This window comes from Vombatus ursinus, unplaced genomic scaffold (assembly GCF_900497805.2).
Source record: "Vombatus ursinus unplaced genomic scaffold, bare-nosed wombat genome assembly UNPS02014812.1, whole genome shotgun sequence".
NCBI classification, from domain to species: domain Eukaryota; kingdom Metazoa; phylum Chordata; class Mammalia; order Diprotodontia; family Vombatidae; genus Vombatus; species Vombatus ursinus.
Genome location: NW_020954590.1, coordinates 103,110,011 through 103,131,832, shown reverse-complemented (window position 1 = coordinate 103,131,832; position 21,822 = coordinate 103,110,011). Strand labels below are relative to the sequence as shown.

The following is a 21,822-nucleotide window of genomic DNA, read 5'->3' as shown; positions in this document are numbered from 1 at the left end:
TACCACCAGTGCCCCTAGAGGTTTCAGTTGCTTTTTCAGAACCTCAGAATCCTTAGAAAGGTTTTCTAGGTTCCTTCCTGTGATATCATTTGAACCTACATCAATTATCATAAGTGGGTAGTGGTTATCAGGTTTGGTAAGTCTCAGGACATTTTTTTTTAATAAACGATAGCAATTATTTACTAATAATAATAATGGTGACCTAGTGGCACAGCTGAGCACTCGGCAGGAGTATCGACAATAAAGCATGAGGTAGTGGATGGAGCTGAACTTGGACACAGGAAGAGCTGGGGTCAAATCCTGCTTGAAACATTTATTGTGTGACTTAGCCCCTCTGGGCTTGTTTCCTCATATGTAAAATGCTCTGAATCTATCATCCCTTCCTGTCCAGTAGGCCAGAGATAGAGGGGGGAAAAAATCTTCCATCTGCTTTAAGATGACATTTATGGGCTTCTCCCAGTGCAATTCAATGCTTCTTTTGGATGCAAGATGCTGAGGACATTTCATTCTTGGAAAAGAATCCTGGGTTGCCTAGGGAAGGATGGGTAATGGGTGGGGAGGGTTGGTGTCTTGGGGAAGGAAAAGGGGTATTCTTGGTGACTTAGGAGGTCCTGGACACCCTTTAAAGCCATTTATTGTAGAGTCAATTCATCCAGCTCTGTGTATTGGCTGTTGTCCAAACCTTTGAAATCATCCTGTGCCAGCGCCTCTTGCTGTCATCCCAGGCAACAACTCTTCCAAGGGTGTCTCTGCCTCTGAAGCCGTGTGCTCCTGAGTGGCCTCACTTTTCTTGCTATCATTCTTCTTGCCATTTGTGCTAGGACTCTGCTCCTCCGAGATCTGGTCCAGCTGCCCCAGCAGGCCTCAATGTTCTACTTGATCTGGGTAAGTTCTGTCTAGATGGTCTCCAGCTCAATACATTTCAACTTTAACTTTGATGAGCTGCTGGAAGTGGTGGAGCAGGCGAAGAGTCTGACAGGCAGAGTTGCTTTGATGCGACCAATAAGAGAGTTGGTGACCCATGGCCCCCATCCTGGGGACTAGAGAGAGCCAGCCCTGGGGCTCGAAAAGCCCATAGGAGGCAGGAGCTGCTCTCTTGAGACTTCTTCATCTATAAGGTTTAGGTTCTCCAGCCATGTTGATGTCCAGAGTCTGCCCTGTCAGCACTCACCCATTCTTGCCCAGCATGGCGGCACGATCATGGCGCTCGCTAGCATGCCGGACGAAGGCGCAGCCCTTGTGCACAGAACAGCCGGCTACACGGCCATACTTGATGAAAACGGTCTCTAAGTACGCCTTCTTCACCATGGCTGTGTTTAAGTGCCCAATGAAAATCCTAGAGTTGACGGACTTGGGGTCATTCTTGTTGGTGATGTTGCTCGTGTGCACTTTCAGAGATGTGGCGACGACCCAGCAAGGAAAGGTGAGGAGCATAAAAAGGTTCTGAGACACAAAGAGAGGCGAAGGCGTGGAGGAGCGAGGGTCGGGTGGAGGATGGGATCGAGGAGCGGGAGCGCCCGCGTTTGAGCACGGAATGCAGAAAAAACTCAGGACATTTAAAAAAAAAGTTTGTTTTTTTTTTTTAATCCAAGAAACATTTATTAAATCCTAGGCATTGAAGATATAACGTTCCTCTAGAATAACCCCAAAGAGTTTACAATCTAGTAATCTTGTGTGGGGGGGTGTTAATGTACACCAATGTGTCTCTACCCAATGAGTCATAAATTCAACCAAACCCTATCAACTAACCTTGAATCCCTTGGCTCTGTTTCCCATTACCAGTCATGCCTTTCTGAACCTTGACCTATATTACCCACACCACTTACCTTCTATCCTGTTCACATGAATGCTCTTGGAGAAAGGCACACAATCTTGCCAACTCTCCATAACATTTTGTATGTAAGCCCTGGGAAATCTGTAGGCCTCTCTATTCTTAATATCAGGACGAGAAGAATTGCCAAGATATCTCTCAGCAAGAAGGCAACAGTCACCACTATTTGTGTCTTCTTTCTCTGATCATTGCTGAATGACTTCTCTCCTGGTATGCCTATAGATTCACAGCATCATTCTTTGGAGTGAAAGAAGCTACTTTGTCCTTAGATTATATGGCTTCTCCATCTATGGGAAGAGTATCATATTTACTGGAGTTTCTCATGTTCAGTTGTCCTCCTTCCTTCCTTCCTTTGCACATTCTTCTTCTTTCTGCCTTCCTGAACATATGGCTAGTATATCCCTCCGCCTCTTCAGATTATTTTCTTTCCTTATTGTCTGTTTGAAGACCTTCTTCTATTCTTTTGAGGAACACTTGATTCTCCTTGATAACTATAGAGTGATGAGATCAGGCCATTCACCTCTTATAGGATGGAGACCAACCTCTACTTTATGAATACATTAGCACTTTATGAATTAGTTAGTACTGGAAGATGCTTCAATGTAGTGAAATCCTTAAAGGCTAGTGTGAAATATTCCTTAGTCTCCATACTCAATGAAAACAAGATTGGTTCTAATGGCTGAAGATTCTAATGGTTGAACTGCCTTTTTGTCAAGCCTTTTCACTGGGCCCTCTGTGTGATGACTCTATGACTCAGTTTTCTGTACAAGGCTTGATTCATTTGTAGTGGACTTCTCAGTTTCATTATGATAAAACATAACTTGCCAGGTATATTATCTTCTTGCTTCTACCATTTAGAATCCTGGTGTCCTTTAAAGTTCAGCTCAAGTGCCACGTTTAATTAAAAAAAAAAATCAGACCCAACCCAGCCACCAGTGCTTATTCTCTCTCAATTATCTTGTATTTATTTTATGCATTTGTTTTATGTACATACGGTCTATGTTACGTATTTATATATACTGTGTTGTTCCCCATACATGATATTCTCTCTCCTGACACTTTGCCTTTGCACTACTGACCCCCAAGCTTAGAATGCTCTTCCACTTCTCTTCTGACTCTTGATATCCTTTGCTATCTTTGAGAATCATCTCAAGTGTCCTCTTCTAGATGAGACTCTTTAGTTGGTCTTTCCCCACCATAGTTTCTAGCTACCCTACACACAACTTTGTGTTACTTTGCATAAATTTTTAATTTATTTTGCTGTGTATATATATTTCTCTAAATAGAATGTAATCTTCTTGAGGCAAGGACTGTTTCATTTTTGTCTTTGCATTATTAACACTTAGCATAGTACCTGGCACATAGTAGGTGCTTAGTAAGTGCTTATTGATTGATTGACTTGACTTTGATAAGCAACTAGATTTTTGTCAAGACTTTGAGAAATAGAAGCTGCTCTTAGCTGTCATCTGTAAGATAGTTTAAAGCAAATATAATTAACAGCAATATTTTATTTCATTCTGATTACCCACCTCTCCTCCAATAATAATTGAGAACATAAGACTGAAAGGAATTTTAAAAATGTATTTTGTATTTTTTGAAATTCTCAAGACTGTATTAAGGGTCAAATGAGATAATGTATGCACTTGATTCTTAAAGTGCTTTTAAAATTGCAAGTTATTCATTATTATTCTTTTATTCTTCTCATCTTGTTGAATGGAGTTTAGGTAGAAGTATTCTTGAGGCCAGTTGCAGTCCTAATATTGTTCTTTACATTTAACATTCTACAGATTATGCTCTGTCCCTGAGATACTGGTCTTTTTGTTCTTTTTTATTTTTTCATGCTATGATTGTTATAGTAGTGAACACCAACTTTTTTACATCTCTCCCACCACTGTGTTCATCTTTGTGCCTCAGAGGTAAGCTTCTTGTGAGTTTTGTTTTCATGTTCTTCTTCACGTGCCTTTCTTTTTATTAAGAAAAGAAAAAGAAGCATGTTATAAACTTAAATATTAAAATTTAAATATAAAATAAGAAAAGAAATTCTGATTTGTTTTTTTAATCAACTTGTACTTTGAATTAGGACTGATATTTGGGAAAGACTTTTCACTAAATCCTTTGGGAAATCTGATTGTTGAAAACTTTTTGGCTTTGGTTTGTTTGTATCTAGAAGTCTTTTTATACAAGGCTTTGATAACTGCTATGGTACCACTTTCCACATCATCTCTTTGGAGGCCCAGTATGACTATGTGTGTCTTCCTCATGCTTTTCCTTTTCCTTTTTTTCAGAAGAACTATAGAAGTCTTCATTAACATAGGTCAACATCTCCGCAGAGACCAGATTTTCTCCTGTTAACTGAGGCACAGCGTTGATCTGGCCAAGATTCTGTCTAATGTATGAAAGAAGCTTTGTCTTTCCAGAGCTTTTGTCATTGTACCATTATATTGTATTGTATTGTATTGTATCATCTCCTTTTCTTCCCTCTTTTGAGCTTCGGGTTCTATGTTTTCCTCCTTGATGTCATGGGGTGATTTCAAAACATTTAAGGAAGTTGGGGAGCAAGAGACTGATGAAAGCTCTGCATTGAGTTGTTGACAAAGAAAATAGTTCAAATCCTTTTTAGTTAATGAGAAATAAAGGCCCATTGCATAGTGGATAAAATATTGCTTTTTCTGGTTTATTAAAAATATTATTAAGTAAACATCTTCTGCATATTGACTGAAAATATCCTTGGCAAATCTCTAGGAGCTAACAGGAGTATGAAGATGAAACATGCTTCATCCTGTTCCTATGTGATTTTAATTTTTTCTGCTGCATCTCAATATTTTGAAACTTTTTATTCTATACAGATTGAGATTATGAATATTTGGTATTGCAAATTATATTAACAAACATTTCACTTAAATTTTGGTGGGTCAATGTCCTAGATATCTGATTGTAGGCAATGGATAGGTCTTTGATAATGCTCCAGTTAAAATACAGTTTGTCAGCTGATACCAGCAGTTTATTTTGATACTCAAAATGTTAGAAACTCATTTTAACAAATTTGACAGAACAATAATTCAATGACAAACTCAAGGCTCTTTACCATCTTATTTACTGTCCTCAAACTTCCCTCTTGCTTATCAATACCCTTCCTAGGCTCTGCCTAGAATTGAAATCAATACTGTCCTGATGTGGTCAGATGAAGGCAGAGAGTGGAGAGATTATGATTGCTTCAATCTTAGAAGCTATGTTTCTCTTAATTCAGTCTGAGATCACATTAGCTTTCTTTTCTGCCCTGTCACAATTTGTTCATTATTGGGTTTGTTGTTGACTAAAACCTTCAGCTCTTTTTCAGCCATAATGCTGTCTAAATATGGCTCACCCACCTTGAACTTCTTAAGTTAATCTCTTGACCTTAAGTTTAAGACTTTATAAGTGCCCTGTTGAATTTCATCTTATTAGATTCAGCTCAATGTCAAGATGTTTTTGAATCCTGGTTGTCAACCTGGCACTGTGTTAGTTATCCCTCCCAGCTTTGTATCATCTTCTAGTTTGATACACAGATTTATCCCTCTATTAAAATGTCAGATGTTCATGTTTTGGTGGTAGAGGTTTGAGAATAGACATTGGGCTTTTGCAGAAAGTTTGGGCTATCTGAAGACATAGGAGGTAAATAAAGAAACAAGCATTTAAGTGCCTATTATGTACCAGGCCCTTTAAAAATATTATCCCATTTGATCCTCACAACAACCCTGAGAGGTAGGTGCTATTATTATCCCCATATTACAGTTGAGAGAACTGAGGTTAAGTGAATAATCCAGGGTGACATGGCTAGTAAGTGGCTGAGATTTGATATGAACTCAAGTCTTCCTGAACCAAGGCCTAGTGCTCTAATTCATTGTACCTCCTAGGTACATCATAGAAGAAATATAAGGTGGAATCAAATCATTCTGATTTGGATAGTGTACCCCACCATACCATTGTCTTTCTTCTTCTACCAGATGGATAGGTCTAGAAACAAAAGTTTGGAAGCTGTTCATATATTACGAGATGAAGTGTGAAGTGAAATACAACTATAGGTTGTACACAATTACATCAAAAGGAATTTTGAAATACGGGAAGAGTTCATAGAGTATGGAAATTCATAATGATTTACCAGTTGTTTTTGTGGGTCTTATGTGCAATCTGGATCTTAGCATCTCTTTCCTGGTATATGTATCAGTTTAAATGAAAGATAACTTCTAGTTTGTAGGTCCAAAATTTCTCTGTGCAACTGGGGAACAGGTAAGGTTAAGAGGATCCCTAGGTCAGTGTTCCCTGGTGTTGATTCCTTGCTACTACAACTCTTTAGCTTATCTTTGGGGATATGGGGAAGAAGAAGGGCTCATTCCCTTCTCTCCTGGCCCACATTAGCTCATCACTCTGTCAGCTCATTACTTTGGTGTTGGGCAAAGTACAGAGCTAAGAAGATGGATGTGTGGACCCATTTTGAGAGCAGAAGACACCTTCAATTTAAGATAGATTAAGTCTGGCAGTAAGGTTAAGGGAGAAAGAGTCAACAGTCCCTTTGATAAGAGGAATCATGATGAGGCATACTACAGTTGGAGTCAGGAAAGACCAGCATTCAAATTCCAGCTCAGACACTAGCTGAGAGATCATGGACAAATCATGTAACTTCTTTTAGGTTTCTTCTCATCAGTTTCCTTATTTGCAAATTTGGGATAATAATGTGTACACTGCTTATTACTGAGAAACATTATAAGGAAAGTACTTAACATACCATAAAACACTATATAAATATGAACTGCTACCACTATTCTTTGTTCTCAGACACCTCTCACTGAAAGGACACTGGAGTGGTTTCTGAACACTGAATTTTAGTCATCTCATTTCCAAAAGCCCATTTCTGTGACCAGTGAGGCCAGTCTGAATTTAGCCAGTCTGGTCTTCACACTACAGCCATAACCTGTTTTTCAGCCTCCATTTAACCTTTTCAGGTTGGTGGAACCCGCCAAAGTTTGTGCTCACTTGGCATAACCTTTGAGAACCCAGGCTTAGAGTCTTGACATAAGGAAACACTGGGGTAGGATTTCTGGCTACATGTTTCCTATTTGTGTATCTCTCCTCATCTCTTGAATGACCACATGTATTTCTGGACAATTAAGTGGATAGAGTACTGGACCTGGAATTAGAAAAACCTGAGTTCAGAATCCTACCTTAGATATTTACTAGTTATGTGACCCTGGGCAAATCACTTAACCTTTGCCTGCCTCAGTTTCCTCAGCTGGAAAATGGGGATAATAATAGCACCTACCTCTCAGGGTTTCTGTGAGGATAAAGTATATATTATTTGTAAAGCATCTTTCAAACCTTGAAGAGCTATATGATTATTATGATTATGATTATTGTTATTACTATATTATTCCCTATTTCCATGTGTTTTCCATAGGTGTGCAAACTGTTCCTAATGATGGTGTATGTATTTGTGGAAGACTTTGCCCCAAGTTTGTGGGGGAAATAGTCTGTTACTACATTTCTTACTATATCATTTCATGAAATAGACATCTGCTTTGAATAAACTGTTTCTTCTGACTAATAAAAGTTAACACAATGATGGGGGCTCCTGAGATATGTTTTTGTGTAATATGGACTCATATAGTTTCTTGGACCTGAGGTAGTTTATCTGAGGAGACCCATGTGAAAATTGGTAGGTTCCTGTCTCCACCCCCTAATCCCCACTCTCCACCTCAGGGGCCATCTATAGATGGGTTTTGGGAAGATATAAGTTAAAATGAGAGTAACAATACAGAGAATGAGACTGTGTGATAGATATTGTTTCATTTAAATTGTCGATAGGCCCACTTAATAATTCACTGCATAGTCTACTTTTGAAAATCCCTGTGTTTTTACAGAGCCAAATTACAGACCTCTGCTTGGACCAATTTATGATCTCCTGGGTAGCTTGTGCAGGGACTACTCACTCATGCCAAGTTTCATTCATTTTGCTAAGATACTGGCCTACTCACAGAACACTGGCTCTCAGTGATCTTGTCTCACTTTACTAGTTGCCTGCTAATCCCTTGCCAACCATCAGAAAGGGACAGAGAAGAGCGAAGGGTCACCTTTTCTGTGCTCAATGTAATAGGATGAATCACTGTGACAGCAATGAAATACATCCTCTTATTATTAGATATATTTTTCCCCAAGGTGCTACCTTTTCATCTTTGAAAAATGCTCAGAATGGGAAAATCTCTCTTCTCCTCTTCTCCCTTCAAAGCAGTTAACTATTTGTTTCCACTTCCATGTATCTGCTATCAATGCCCCTCATCAGGTCTCATGGCAGGGAATTTGGTAGGAGACTTGGTGATGCAGTAATATAGTATTGGAGAGTTAGAATCACATGCTGGCTTTGCTCATAAAGGAAAGCAGACTTGGTTTATGTCCAAGGTCGGTGTCCATATAACAAGAACACTATGCTAATCTGAGAAATTTAGAATGATCAATGGAGAGAGTGACAGGTAAGAAGAGGAGTGTCAGGACCAAGGCCTATGCTGGGTTTATGTGCATGGTGTAGGGGTTGGGGAAGGCAGTGACTCTTTGATTAAGCTTATATAGCATTTTCCTGCTCTGTCATGATGCAAATTTTAGTGATTAACTCTTGGAATCTGGGAGAAGAATTGGAGAAAAAGGACACAGTAGGGAAGTAAGAAAGGAAGGAGGGAGGTCCTTGTATGAATGAGACAAAAACTATGATCATATCTATAAATTGACTGGCTTTGTGAGTCAAATGCTGAGTGGTAGCTTTGATTGTAAATAGTCCTGTTTAGATGACAGAAATAATTGGACTACAAACATCTGGCCCAGTCACTTGTCATTTGCAGGGTAATTATTTCTATTGTCTCAATGACCATCTTGAATGACAAGTTGAGGGTCATAAATGTCAATCAGAAAGCTGCACAGTCATGGCCTATGTTCACTGAAGAAGAAACCATTACAGTTCCCAAGAAAAGACTCAAAATGTTGTAGTGGCATGATGGCTGGATTTGGAGTCAGAGGATCTGGGTTTAAATCTTAGCTTTCTATCTTATTAGCTGAGTTAGTCTAGGGAAGTCATATTACCTCTCTATTTTCCTCATCTATAAAATGGGGGTGTGTGTTGCCTTCCTAACCTATATTTATGATCCTATGACTTTCTGTCTACTAAGAAGTTTCTACCTGTAACAGAATCATTGGGCAACTCTTTCCTGGTGCTATGGGACAATTTAAGCAGGAATAATGTCATTCAATTGTAGATAAACTGAGATACAGAGAAGACAATTTCCTGTTTGCATCTCATGTTACTAAACCATATGCTTAAATATTGTTCCTATAAAAAATTTCCAGCAAAAGCAAAATAATGGAATCTAAATGGAATCTAAAAGAAAGATAGAATGTTTTCCAAGTTGTTCCTACTGAGAGGAGCTAGGCCATACCCTAGATTTGGAGCCACAAAACCTGTGTTCAAATGTCAACTGACATACTTACTGGTTTTGTGACTTTAAGCAAGTCATTCTCTCTATGCCTCAGCTTAATTTCACTTATGTTTATGAGCCACAGTTTGTTAAATATGCAGAATGGGATAATGCACTCTTTTAATCATATTTCATGATGTACCTACTATGTGCAAAACTAGGCTCTGGCAGAGAGTCACAGAATCAACAAAAAATGGTACTAGCTCCTGTGCAGTTAATACTTTACTCCTGCTGGCTCTGTCCTGGGGTTGGCACAAGGAAAATGTTTTGTAAGTTACAAAGCATAGGCTACACATGACGTATCCTAATTTCATTTGGTGCTTTTCCAATTTCCTTTAGATTTGCCTTTATTTTTTTTTTAACAGATCTTGGGCATTTGGGATTGTTTTTAAGGTGCTTTAAGTGTACAATTTCTTGTGTTCATTTATAATAGTAAATTTCCTTCATATGCTGCTTCTCATTTCAGTAGGAAGGCTCATCTGTTTCATGTGTCATTTTGTAATGTTATTGGGGCTTAATATACAGCTGGTGCTACTTAGACATGGCAGATGCAACTGACAGACCCTCATCAATCTGATTTTCTGTCCAGTGAAAATGTAAAATCCTTTTGCCTAGTTGTGTCTTGTTAAGTTCACTACTAATCCTTTGTCAAAAAAATTGACATTACCATGGCAACCTTAACAAATTAATTTTGTGCTCTTTGGGCACTGTCTAAAAAAATATTTTGTTCCTTGTTTGTGTAAAATTTCACAGAAAGCTGAGTTTTTCTTTTCAGTCTTAATCTTGTGAAATTGTTTGTTGTTCTTTAAATCCTCCAATATAATCTCTAGTGAAAGCCAATGTTGAAATCTCTGGAAATGCCCATACATTTATCACATACATTTTAAATGGCACCATTCCCTATATTTTTTGAAAGTAAGCCATATACTCAAAACCTTTGCCAATCTATTTTGCAGTCTTAAATTTCTTGAATTTAATTTAATAATAATTAAATAAAGCATTGAGATAGTATATTGTTACTGTAAAAAAATGATAAATGGGTTTACCTGATGAAATATCTGGCAGCAGAGTTAAGCAGGCAGACATGCAGAGCTAATCATTAATTTGATGTTGCTATGTACAACATAGTGCATCAGGATAGATTGCAGGGAAGGGACGAAATACCATTCATAGTCTTCTGATATCTTTTTCTGTTATGTTTTGCAAATGAGTGTACATACTCGTAGCAGATAACCTCTTTTTATAATTGGATGCCCCATATGTGACTTGCTTGAGCTCTCCTCCAAACTCCTCCAAATACCTGTAAAAATGACTCTAAACAAATTCTAGAGCAGCAGACCCCACAAAAAGACAGAGTGAAAGAAATTACCAGCCCAAGACAACCTAGATGGCTGACTGGAAAGGCCTGTTGTGCCAGGCTGGGAGAGGAGCACAGTTCAGCATGGGCCACGCAGGCAAAGACCAGGCCTCAGCAAACCTAGAGCAGGCCACAGAGGACTGAATCCAGGGGAGCTGTGGCAGTTTATAGATTTCTCAACCCACAAATTCCAAAGACAACTTAGAAGGTCAGTGGGAAAGGTCTGTTGGACCTTGATGAGAGAGGAGCTTAGTTTGGCTGCAGTCCTGGAGCAGCCTAGTGGTGACAGCTGTTCTGGAGCTCTCAGCCCACAGATGGAGGGGAGATCAAGCAACTGATTAGAGAGGGATTGCAGGGATCTCTTTGTTGGTGTGGAGGTAGGATTCTTTTGCTTTGCCTGTGCTTGGGTCTGAGTTGCAGTCGTGGATGGTGATCCTGGGGTGAGGAGGAGCACTATCATGGTGGAGCTTGTGGCATCAGTGGAGAGGGAATCCTGCTCACAGTTCCAAGGCAGAAAAGAGTGTTTGTGGTCACTCATAGGCCAGAGCACAGGCCAGGAAATGAGTAAGCACCTCTCCCTTGATCATACAACCTTGGAAGAACTAAAAATTTAAAGTATCTCTGAAAACAGCTGCACAAAACCCCTGAAACTTGGTACAGTACATTCTTCACACTGGAAGTAGACCCCTACCTTAACAAAGAGTTTAATAGTCAAGTAAATGTCTGGGATCATGAGCAAACAGCACAAAATGATAGAACATAGAATCTTACTTTGGTGACAAAGAAGATCAAAATGTACAACCAGAAGAAGACAATGAAGTCAAAGCTTCTACATCCAAAGCCTCCAAGAAAAATATGAATCATTCCCAGGCCATGGAAGAGCTCAACAAAAGATTTTGAGAAACAAGTAAGAGAAGTAGAGGGAAAACTGGGAAGAGAAATGAGAATGATGCAAGAAAATCATGAAAAACAAGTCAACAGCTTGCTAAAGGAGACCCAAAAAATACTGAAGAAAATAACACCTTAAAAAATAACCTAACCCAAATGGCAAAAGAGGTCCAAAAAGCCAATGAGGAGGAGAAGAATAACTTCAAAAGCAGAAATGGGCAAATGGAAAAGGAAGTCCAAAAGTTCACTGAAGAAAATACTTCCTTAAAAATTAGAATGGAACAAATGGAAGCTAATGACTTTATGAAAAATCCAGAAACTATGAAACAAAACCAAAAGAATGAAAAAAATAGATGACTGTGAAGTATCTCATTGGGAAAACAACTGACCTGAAAAATAGATTCAGGAGAGATAATTTTAAAATTATTGAACTACCTGAAAACCATGATAAAAAAAGAGCCTAGATATCATCTTTCAAGAAATTATCAAGGAAAACTGCCCTGATATTCTAGAACCAGAGGGTGAAATAGAAATTGAAAGAATCCACCGATCACCTCCTGAAAGAGATCCCCAAAGGAAAACCCTTAGAAATATTGTAGTCAAATTCCAGAGTTCCCAGGTCAAGGAGAAAATACTGCAAACAGCCAGAAAGATACAACTCAAGTATAGTGTAAATGCAATCAATATAACATAAGATTTAGCAGCTTCTACATTAAGGGACCGGAGGCCTTGGAATATGATATTCCGGAGGTCAAAGGAGCGAGGATTACAACCAAGAATCACCTATGCAGCAAAATGGAGTATAATCCTTCGGGGGGAAAATGGACATTCAGTGAAATAGAGGACTTTCAAGCATTCTTGATGAAAGGACCAGAGTTGAATAGAAAATTTGACTTTCAAATACACGAATCAAGAAGCATGAAAAGATAAACAGAAAAGAGAAATAATAAAGGACTTATTAAAGTTGAAATCACATTCCTACATGGAAAGATGATATTTGTAACTCATGAGACCTTTCTCAGTATTAGTCTAGTTGGAAGAAATATATATATATATATTTATTTATATATTATATATATTTATATATATATTATATTATTATATATTTATATATAATATTATTATACATTTATATAAATATATATTTATATTATTATATTTATATATATTATATTATATATTATATTTATATATATTATATTATATATAATATTATATGTTATATTATATATTATATATTATATATATTATATATTTATATGTTTATATATATTTATTTTTATATATATATATGGAGAGAGAGAGGACACAAAGTGAGTTGAGTATGAAGGGTTGATATCTAAAAAATAAAATTACAGGGTGAGAGAGGATTTTACTGGGAGAAAGAGAAAGGGAGAGTTAGAAGGGGTAAATTATGTCACATAAAAGAGGGAAAAAAAGCTTTTACTGTGGGGGAGGAAGAGAAGGAGGTGAGAAGGTGAATCTTACTCTCATTGGATTTGGCTTAAGGAGGGAAAAACATACACATTCAATTGGGTTTGGAAATCTATTTTAACCTACAGGAAAATAGGGGGGAAAGGGATAAGAGAGGAGGCAATGATAGAAGGGAGCACAGATTGAAGGAGGGTATAATCAGAAGTAAACACTTTTGAGGAGGGACAGGGTTAAAGGAGAGAATTGAATAAATGGGGGGTAGGATAGGATAAAGGGAAATATAGTTAGCTCTTCACAGCATGGCTATTATGGAAGTGTTTTGCATGACTACACATGTATAACTTGTATCAAGTTGCTTGCCTTCTCAATGAGAGTGGGTGGGCAGGGAGGAGGGGAGAGAATTTGGAACCCAAAGTTTTAAAAACAAATGTTAAAAATTGTTATTACACCCAACTGGGAAATAAGATATATAGGCAATGTATAGAAATCTATCCTGCCCTACAGGAAAATAGAAAGGGAAATGGATAAGAGAATTGGCGGGTGATAGAAGTGAGGGCAAATCAGGAAAAGGGGTATTCAAAATGCATGCTGTCTTGGAGTGTGGGAGGGGAGAGATGGGGAGAAAATTTGGAATTCAAGATCTTGTGGAAGTGAATGCTGAAAACTAAAAATAAATAAATTCAAACAAACAAACAAAAACCTCTACATGTCCCAAATAGAATTCATTATATGTCCCCTTAAACATTCCTTTCTTCCACATTCCCTTATTTCTATTAGGGACACCACCTTGCTTCTAGTCACATAGGTTTGTAACTTTGGAATCACCTTTAACTTCACATGTTCCCTCATCCCAAAATGTTTTGAAACTGTCTTTAAGTCTTTAATTATACATCTATAATATTTTTTTTGCATCTATCTTTTTGTCTCCAAACATCAGATTTTTTTTTAAAATCACCTGTCTCTTATATGGTTGCAATAATCAACTAAATGAATTCCCTGCATCACATTTCTCCCCTCTCCAATCCATCAGCCACACTGCTGCCAAAATGATACTCTTAAAACATAGGTATGACCACATATTCCCCTGCTCAATAAACTCCCACAGTTCCCTATTTCTCTGCAGATTAAATAGAAACTCTTCTGTTTAACATTTATGGCTGTTTAGATCCTGGTTCCAATATGCCCATCCAGGCTAATCAGTTGATTATCTGATCACATACAGTTAATTTTGTAAATAATAAGTCTGTAACCAATCATTTTCTGCTTGTTAAAATACAGCTAATTTTCAAAAATGACATTGTTTATTGCTTGCCTTATTATTATAATCATCCATTGCCTTCAGAGTATTCTTTTGAAGCAAGTGTTAAAAATTTATAGATAGACATTTTCTAGATAGTCCACAAACCTTAATTACTTTCTTTTTTAATCTAATCCATATTTTCCAAAATATTTTTTGATATGTTTGTTTCCATTGACTTTTGAATTAAAGTTGCTAAGTATCAAAGTACATGTTGATTCAGTTTGTTGGGTCTTGTTAAATTCTTTATAGAATATCTTTACTTCTGTCATCTGCAATGAATGCATGCGTATAAGCTGTCATTAGCTTCTTGGTGATCTGTTTGTTTTTACTCATCATGAGCAGTACAAGGTGAGATGATCAAGTGATTTATAGAATAATATCTCTTATTGCCCTTGTTCAAACAACTGAATCAACTATCCATACATAGTCATCCCCTTCCCAACTTAATTTAAAAATTTTCAAAGGCAGAGTCTCTGCCAAATCTATTTTGTATATCCTATGTGCTAATATAAGGCCTTGCTCAGTAAAGTTTGTTGAATTGCATCGGATTTCATTGAACTGGTTTTCTAAGAACCTGTGAAAATTCTTTCCATCTGTATGCAATATGTTTTGTATCTTCTGGTTTCATTTATAGCAGAATTGAGAATATAGATACATTTTGGCATTGGTCACTGGACAAATGTCACATGTTAGTGACTCGAGATGATCTAAGAATCAAGTCATTCTTAGTAACCTTACTTCATCTCCTTCTGCATTGTCACCAAAAAGCAGAAAGGAGTCACATAGAACTGAGGTCCATTTGTCTTTTTGTCTATTTCATGGTTTGTGAAATGAAAATTCCTATTCCAAATGCTTTATTGGCCTCATCACAGTGAAGAGATTACCCTATGTTCAAGAAGACAATGCCAGTAACAAGTATCACCAAGCTAGAGAAGAATATAAAATAATAAGGTTCTGGTGACACCCTGTATTTCCTGTCTGAAAACCAGTCTGAAAATGGACAGTATCACTGCCAGGAGGCTGGCCAGTAGGTGGTCAATCCTTTGACTATGTTAATCATGAGACCATAGAAATGCAAAATGATTCTCAGTTTTCTTCAACTTTTTCCCACTTTCACTGTATTGGTAATAAAGTGATGCCAAAGGGAGGAGGAAGAGAGTAATAAGAATCATGGTTTATAGGCTGACTATAAAGTTAATTTTACTGCAAGTACTTTAAATATGAAATCTTTGCCAAATATGAACAAAGTGACTTACTACTTGAAAAAATGAACTATATCCATATTGACTTTTTCATTATAAACGAAACCAGAAGATACAAAGAAGTTATAAATAAATAGAAGGATAAGTCACAAGTTAATTTAGAGAGTCAAATAGAGTGGTTATCAGTGTAGGTCTTGATATGCCCCAAAGCATGTTTTCACGGGATACTTGGTCATCTAAGCTCACTCCACTTGTCATACTAAAGGTATAAATAGAGCATTGGCACTCACTGACAAACCATCAGGCGAAAGGGAAAGACCCATGGTAGTGTTCATCCTAGGGTATATACCTAAGCATAGCTGTGCCACAGGTATGTATCCCTGTGATACTCATAATTTGTGCTAGCAAAAAGACCACCATGAATATAATCACAGTTTATATGTCAACATTGGTTATACAGAAGGAGGAAGTAGAGAAAATCTACAAAAAACTTCATAAAATGTTCTGAAGGAAGTTCCTCACTGAGTTTAATGTGAAATAATGAAAGGCTTATTAGTTAACTGAGCTTTTTTATCCCCCAAAAGAATCTCAGTAGGTTCTGGCACAGTGAGTACAAAAAACAAATTACTAAAATTATCAGACAAGAAACTTAGTGTTTTCAATGGGAGTCACTTCAGAATCAATTGTTTGGATATATACTATTGGCTAGTTAGAAGAAATGTGATCAATGTCAAATTAGAAAATGTTAGTTATTAAGAATGGATAATGATAAGAAGTAATTGTGCAATGTTGAGGAAAGAGGGAAAAGACACATATGTACAAAAACATTTATAGCAGGTTTTTTTCATGATGGCAAAGAATTGGAAACTGAGGGGCTGTTCATTAGTTGGGGAATGGTTGAACAAGTTATGGCATATGAGTATGGTGAAATATTATTCTGCATGAGCAAGAGATATCAAATGGAAAACCTTAATCCTGCACTGGTTCCTACAAAAACATTGGCTAGATCTTCTCTGGAAGATTTGGGGGAGGAAATGGACATGAATAACATGAATGAGAAGGTATATGTGTATTGAAACAACTAATACAGGGGTTTGTAACATGTATGTGTGTTATAAACTCTTTCATCAGTTTAGTGAAGCCTGTAGATCCCTTCTTAGAATAACATTTTAAAAAGCATAAAATAAAATATATAAGAAGATACACACACACATATATATACATATATTCTCCTTATTATATATTAATATATAATACAATAATTATATTAATAAAATTGTTAATAAATAATTAATAAAATAATTATTGACTAATAACATGATATTATTTATATATAATATATAATAATTATTAATATATATATTCTCCTTATTTGAACTAGATTCCTAGATTTGCATTGAATAGTATTTAGAATGCTTTCTTTGGATCATAAATTGTAAGTCAACTACAAAAAGGACCTATGAGTCTCAAAATAAATTATCATAAAATCATAGATTTTAAAGAAACCTTAGTTTAATGTATATCCTCCTCAACCAGTTTTATGCATTCTTTGCCTGAAAACATACAATGATGGGAGACTTCATTTTATTCAGTACTTTTGCTCTAATTGTTAGGAAACTTTCTTATATCCAACTGAAATCTGATTTCCTAAAATTCTCAATCATTGATCCTAGTTCTGACTTGCAAGAAGTCTAAGTCTAATGCCTAAACCATATGGCAAATTTTTGAATACTCAGACAGCTATCATGTCTTCTCCTAATTTTCCCTTTGCCATGCTTATATCCCTAGTTTCTTCAGATTATCTGTATATTGTGTAGTTTTCAGCCTCCTCCCCATCCTGTTCACCCTCCTCTGGACATTTTCCATATTTTCATATGGGCACGAGGTATCATATATTTGTGAGATATCACTTTCTGACAGGCAAGTGGGAATTTTAGTGTTTTATATATTGAAAAAAGTTCTGATTCATAATTGATGTACTGAATCTATATAGATTCAGGTTAAATTGAAATATAAAATACAGAAAAACCTTTATTTTCCATCTGGTATATCCTTTCTCCTTGATGGGTTTTTCTTGAGGGTGGGAGGGTAAGATGAATAATGTAGGTCAATTTCATTTCAAGTCATGAGCTTCTGAAAAGGAAAAAGCAAACTGCTTCTGGTTTCAATCCAGCTTAGTGACATTCTTCTGCTCTTGGGACACTTATTTCTTGTATTTATTTATATTCAATGTGATTTTGACATTGTCACCTCACTCAATGGCACTACTTGGTTTGTATTTTTTTTGACCATATAACACTACCGAAACATTAGCTATAAATCTCGAAAAAGTCAAGCAAGAAAATTGGACAAAAAGTATAATGCTTCACTAATCTGAATGCAGCTCTGAGGGTGAGTTAGTACATTTTTTTTCTTTCATGTTGTTCTGGAACATGTGGAGATTAGGAGGCATTAGTTGTGAGAATGTTACCTGTTAGGGGTAACCTGTCTTTGTGGGACTGACTTGTGTGTTCCATATCTCCCTATGCCACTAACTCTATAAGCAATTGTCAGTAGATTATTTTTACCCTTATTATGATTCATTTTCCGCCCTCTCTCTCTTTGTAAAATGTCCCTCTGTCAAACCATCATGTTGACATTTAGCACCAATCAAAGTGATTTCATCCTCTTCCGACTTCAAAAAAAAAACATTAAAAAGTAGAGGAGAATAAAGAAAATTGCTAAGGTAGCTTAAGATGGAATGGTGTATGATTGAAATTGACAATATGACACATGATTGGTCATGATTCTTTCTATGATGTGGGCAGAAAATTGTAGTGGCTCAGATTTTTTTAAAAAAAATTGTCTGCTAATTTAGGCTAACACTAGAACTGTGTCTTCAAAAAGAAAAGGAGAGAAAAACACCACTCTAATTTCTTCCTCTGGTTCTATTATCTTGGATTCAAACATAACACAAGTAGACTGAATTATAATTATGGCAGCAAGAGCCTTTAAAAATAATTAATCAACCATCCCTCCTCCTAAAGTTGTTTTCACTACAAAAGGTTCCAGAAATGAACTCATTTATTGTAGCTGCAAATTTATACATGCAGTGAATGCAGGCTACATCTGAAGGTTTGTTAATCACAACAGACTGCCATTCACAGTACTTGAAAAAGTGCTTTAATAATTTTTTAGCATTAATTAAGGTTGTCTTCTTTATTCTTTTAGCTAGAGCAACCTCATATGACACTTCTCTTTGGGGGAGTTTTCTATAATGTTAGATTTTTGTTTGCATCATTCTTCTTAAGCTGGAAAAAATAGAATGAATGTTATCTACTGCCAAAGACTATAGCTGAGGGAGACCTGGGTTCAAATTCCAGTTGCAACACTCACTAGCTGTAATGATTATAGGCTAGTTGCTTAGTGTTTCTGAGTCTCAGTTTCCTTAAGTGTAAAATGTAGTTAGTAATGCTTAAACTATTTCTTCATAGGAGGCAACAAGTTGTAGTGCAGTGGTGCCAAACTCAAATAGAAATGGAAGCCACTAAATGTTACATAAGAGTCCCTGTGGGCTTAAAATTGACCTAGAAAGCCACTATTAACATCTATTTTCTATTGTATTTTTATTTATTTTGTCACATCATGCCTATGCAGATAACTCCCAGATTCAGCTCTGTTCTCTCCTCTGAGTTTCAGTCTCAACCACCAATTGCCTACTAGATATTTTCAAACTGGGTGTTTTGTAGGCATCTCAAACTCAACATAGACAAAACAGAGGCCTTTGTCTCTTTCCTGAACCCAACCTACCCATCTTCTGAACTTCTCTGTTTCATCAAGGGCACAAATATCTTTCTAAACCCTGAGCTTCACAAACAAACTTCAAGTTTGTTGTCTTTGAGTCTCATCTCATTCTAAAATAAACCATCTTATAGTATCAATTCCACTTATTGTTTGTTTATTGATTTCTTTTGTGAGCCCACTGTTAGATGGGGTTTCTGAATTTGTTCAGTACCAGTGTATTAAAAGGGCATTTCTAAAAAGTTAAATGACATTTTCACTGGAGCTGTAGCATTAATAGCATTCTTAAATATCCCGTTGTGGTGTTCCCCCCACCTCACCGTATTTCTCCCTTCATTACCTACTCCTGGTTGGTTCCTCCTTTCTGTTTTTTGCAGAAAGTTATTTTCTTGATTCTAGCTTAATCACTTTTGGAAAGGAACTAAACATTATTAAATGCTCACAGTGCATGAGTAATCTTAAGATTTTGTCATATTTCTGATTATCAAGATTTTAATTAATGTGTTTAATTGATATTTATCACAGGGACCTCAGTTTCCTCATCAATAAAATGCTCAGTATAGATTATAATTCACAGGTGTCAGTCTTGAGGAATGATGCTCTAAACAGAATAAATGTAATTGAGAAATATCTAATATAATAAATTAAACATGCAATAAAACACAGATGATGTTAATTTGTGGTTTTCAAAGTCAATAAGCAGTTTACATTTGTAAGGGTGCTTTTCTATTTGAGTTTGATTACATATTAAACTGTATTATATCATCTATAACTTCCCCAGCTCTGAAATTTGTATTAAGCTATGATTACATTTTCCTAATATTTTACTGCTTATGGATTACATATATATGTTGTAGTTTTAAGACCTCTCCAAAAGCCCTACTGTTACTCTTAGCTTGGACATGATATTGGATTTAAGGTTATGACAGTAATGCAGTTTGGTGGCACATTAAATAGAGAGCTAGACTTAGAGTCAGGAAGACCTGAGTTCAAATTGTTCCTTAGACTCTTATTAGCTGTGTGATCCAAGACAAGTCACTGAATCTCTTCTCATCCTCAGTTTTGTCACTTGTAGAATGGGGTTAACAATAGCACCTACTTCATAGGGTAGTTGTGAGGATCAAATGTTCCTTTATATAGCTCTGGAATTAATAGCATTTTTATGGCATGCTCTTTAAAAACTATAAAGCGATACATAAATATAATCTGTAACGATAATGTTTTGATTTTGGGCCCTGTGTCGGCCTATGTGTCTGCCTGCCCACCGAGAACCAGCTGACTTTAGCGAGTAGATGCTCATCACCATGTTGGATACCCAGTAATGAATTTTTTGGCCGATCAACCCCAAAGATTAGAGATGATGACAGTCTATGCTGGTGAAATCAGTATTCGTGCTGACGAAATGACAAATCATTAAAAATATCAAAGTATCTTTTAAGTAACCATGCATGTAACAAATGTAACAATGTAACAAATCTATGTAGCCAATCTCTAAGAAAGTTCTAGTATGTTGTATCAGTGCTTGGCTCTTGCAAATTGTAGCTATGCAATTAGCATAAAGGTCAGTTTGGGGTGGTGCTCTACTTTTTCCGAGGTGTCTTAGTCCTATTATGGTGTTGTATTTATTTATAGCATCAGGCTTTTTCTATTGATGAATCTCTTGTTAGTGTGTGTTGCTGAAATCTCCCGTGCTTTGTGTTTCATAGATCAAAAGAAAGTAGCTTATTTGTTATTATTAAATCTCTTTTCAGTGTACACAGTAGAAGAGCCAGTTAAATAACAACTTACAGGTTTCCTTTGTCAACACTATTGATGGTAATAAGCTATGGATAGATAATAAGGATGAGAAGGGACTCTGATAGAATAATCAATATTGGCTTAGGAAAGAGCAAATTTCTGAGTGGAACAGAAGGTTTTGTAACATTACAGATGTGTGAATTATAACAATCAGTAGAAATCCCAAGTATTCTTGACATATTAGGTGCTTGGTACAAAGCAAATCTAAAATGTATTATGTGGTACATAATATTTTATAAGAATAAATAGAACTAGACAAAAGGTATGGAAAAGATACATTGTCATAGAGACACAAATACATGCTAATGTACCTATAAATATACACATAGATAAACGTGCTAATATGATGTGTGTATGTATGTATATATTTTATATTCTCTAAGCAGAGAAGATGTATGTGTAAGGAAAAGGATGAGTGGGAGAAAGATAAATACATTTCTCTCTTGAAGTAGTGAACTCAAGATAGGAAGTGTGCGGGTAAAGCGTAGAGTGGGCATTATGAATTCTATTATTAAAGCAGTGGGTGGAAATGATGTGCACAGATTCCATTAGCCCTGAGACTGTTGAAGCTAACTCCTCTCTCTCATCCCACTTGATAAGTAGTTCCAATAATATCTACTTTGACACAAGGCATTTTGAAGGCATGTGGGCTGCACAGGAGGAATATTGGAATATAAGGAGAAATCTGTCCCAGTTCACCAAGAAATAAGGAAGTATCTTGAGGAGAGGCAGCAGGGGAA

The 21,822-nt window shown here is 36.5% G+C and overlaps 1 pseudogene; it reads right to left on the bottom strand.

The window, feature by feature from the left end:
• Positions 1-632: 632 nt before the first annotated feature.
• On the bottom strand, positions 633-20,591 carry LOC114054038 (annotated as a pseudogene).
• Positions 20,592-21,822: the final 1,231 nt, after the last annotated feature.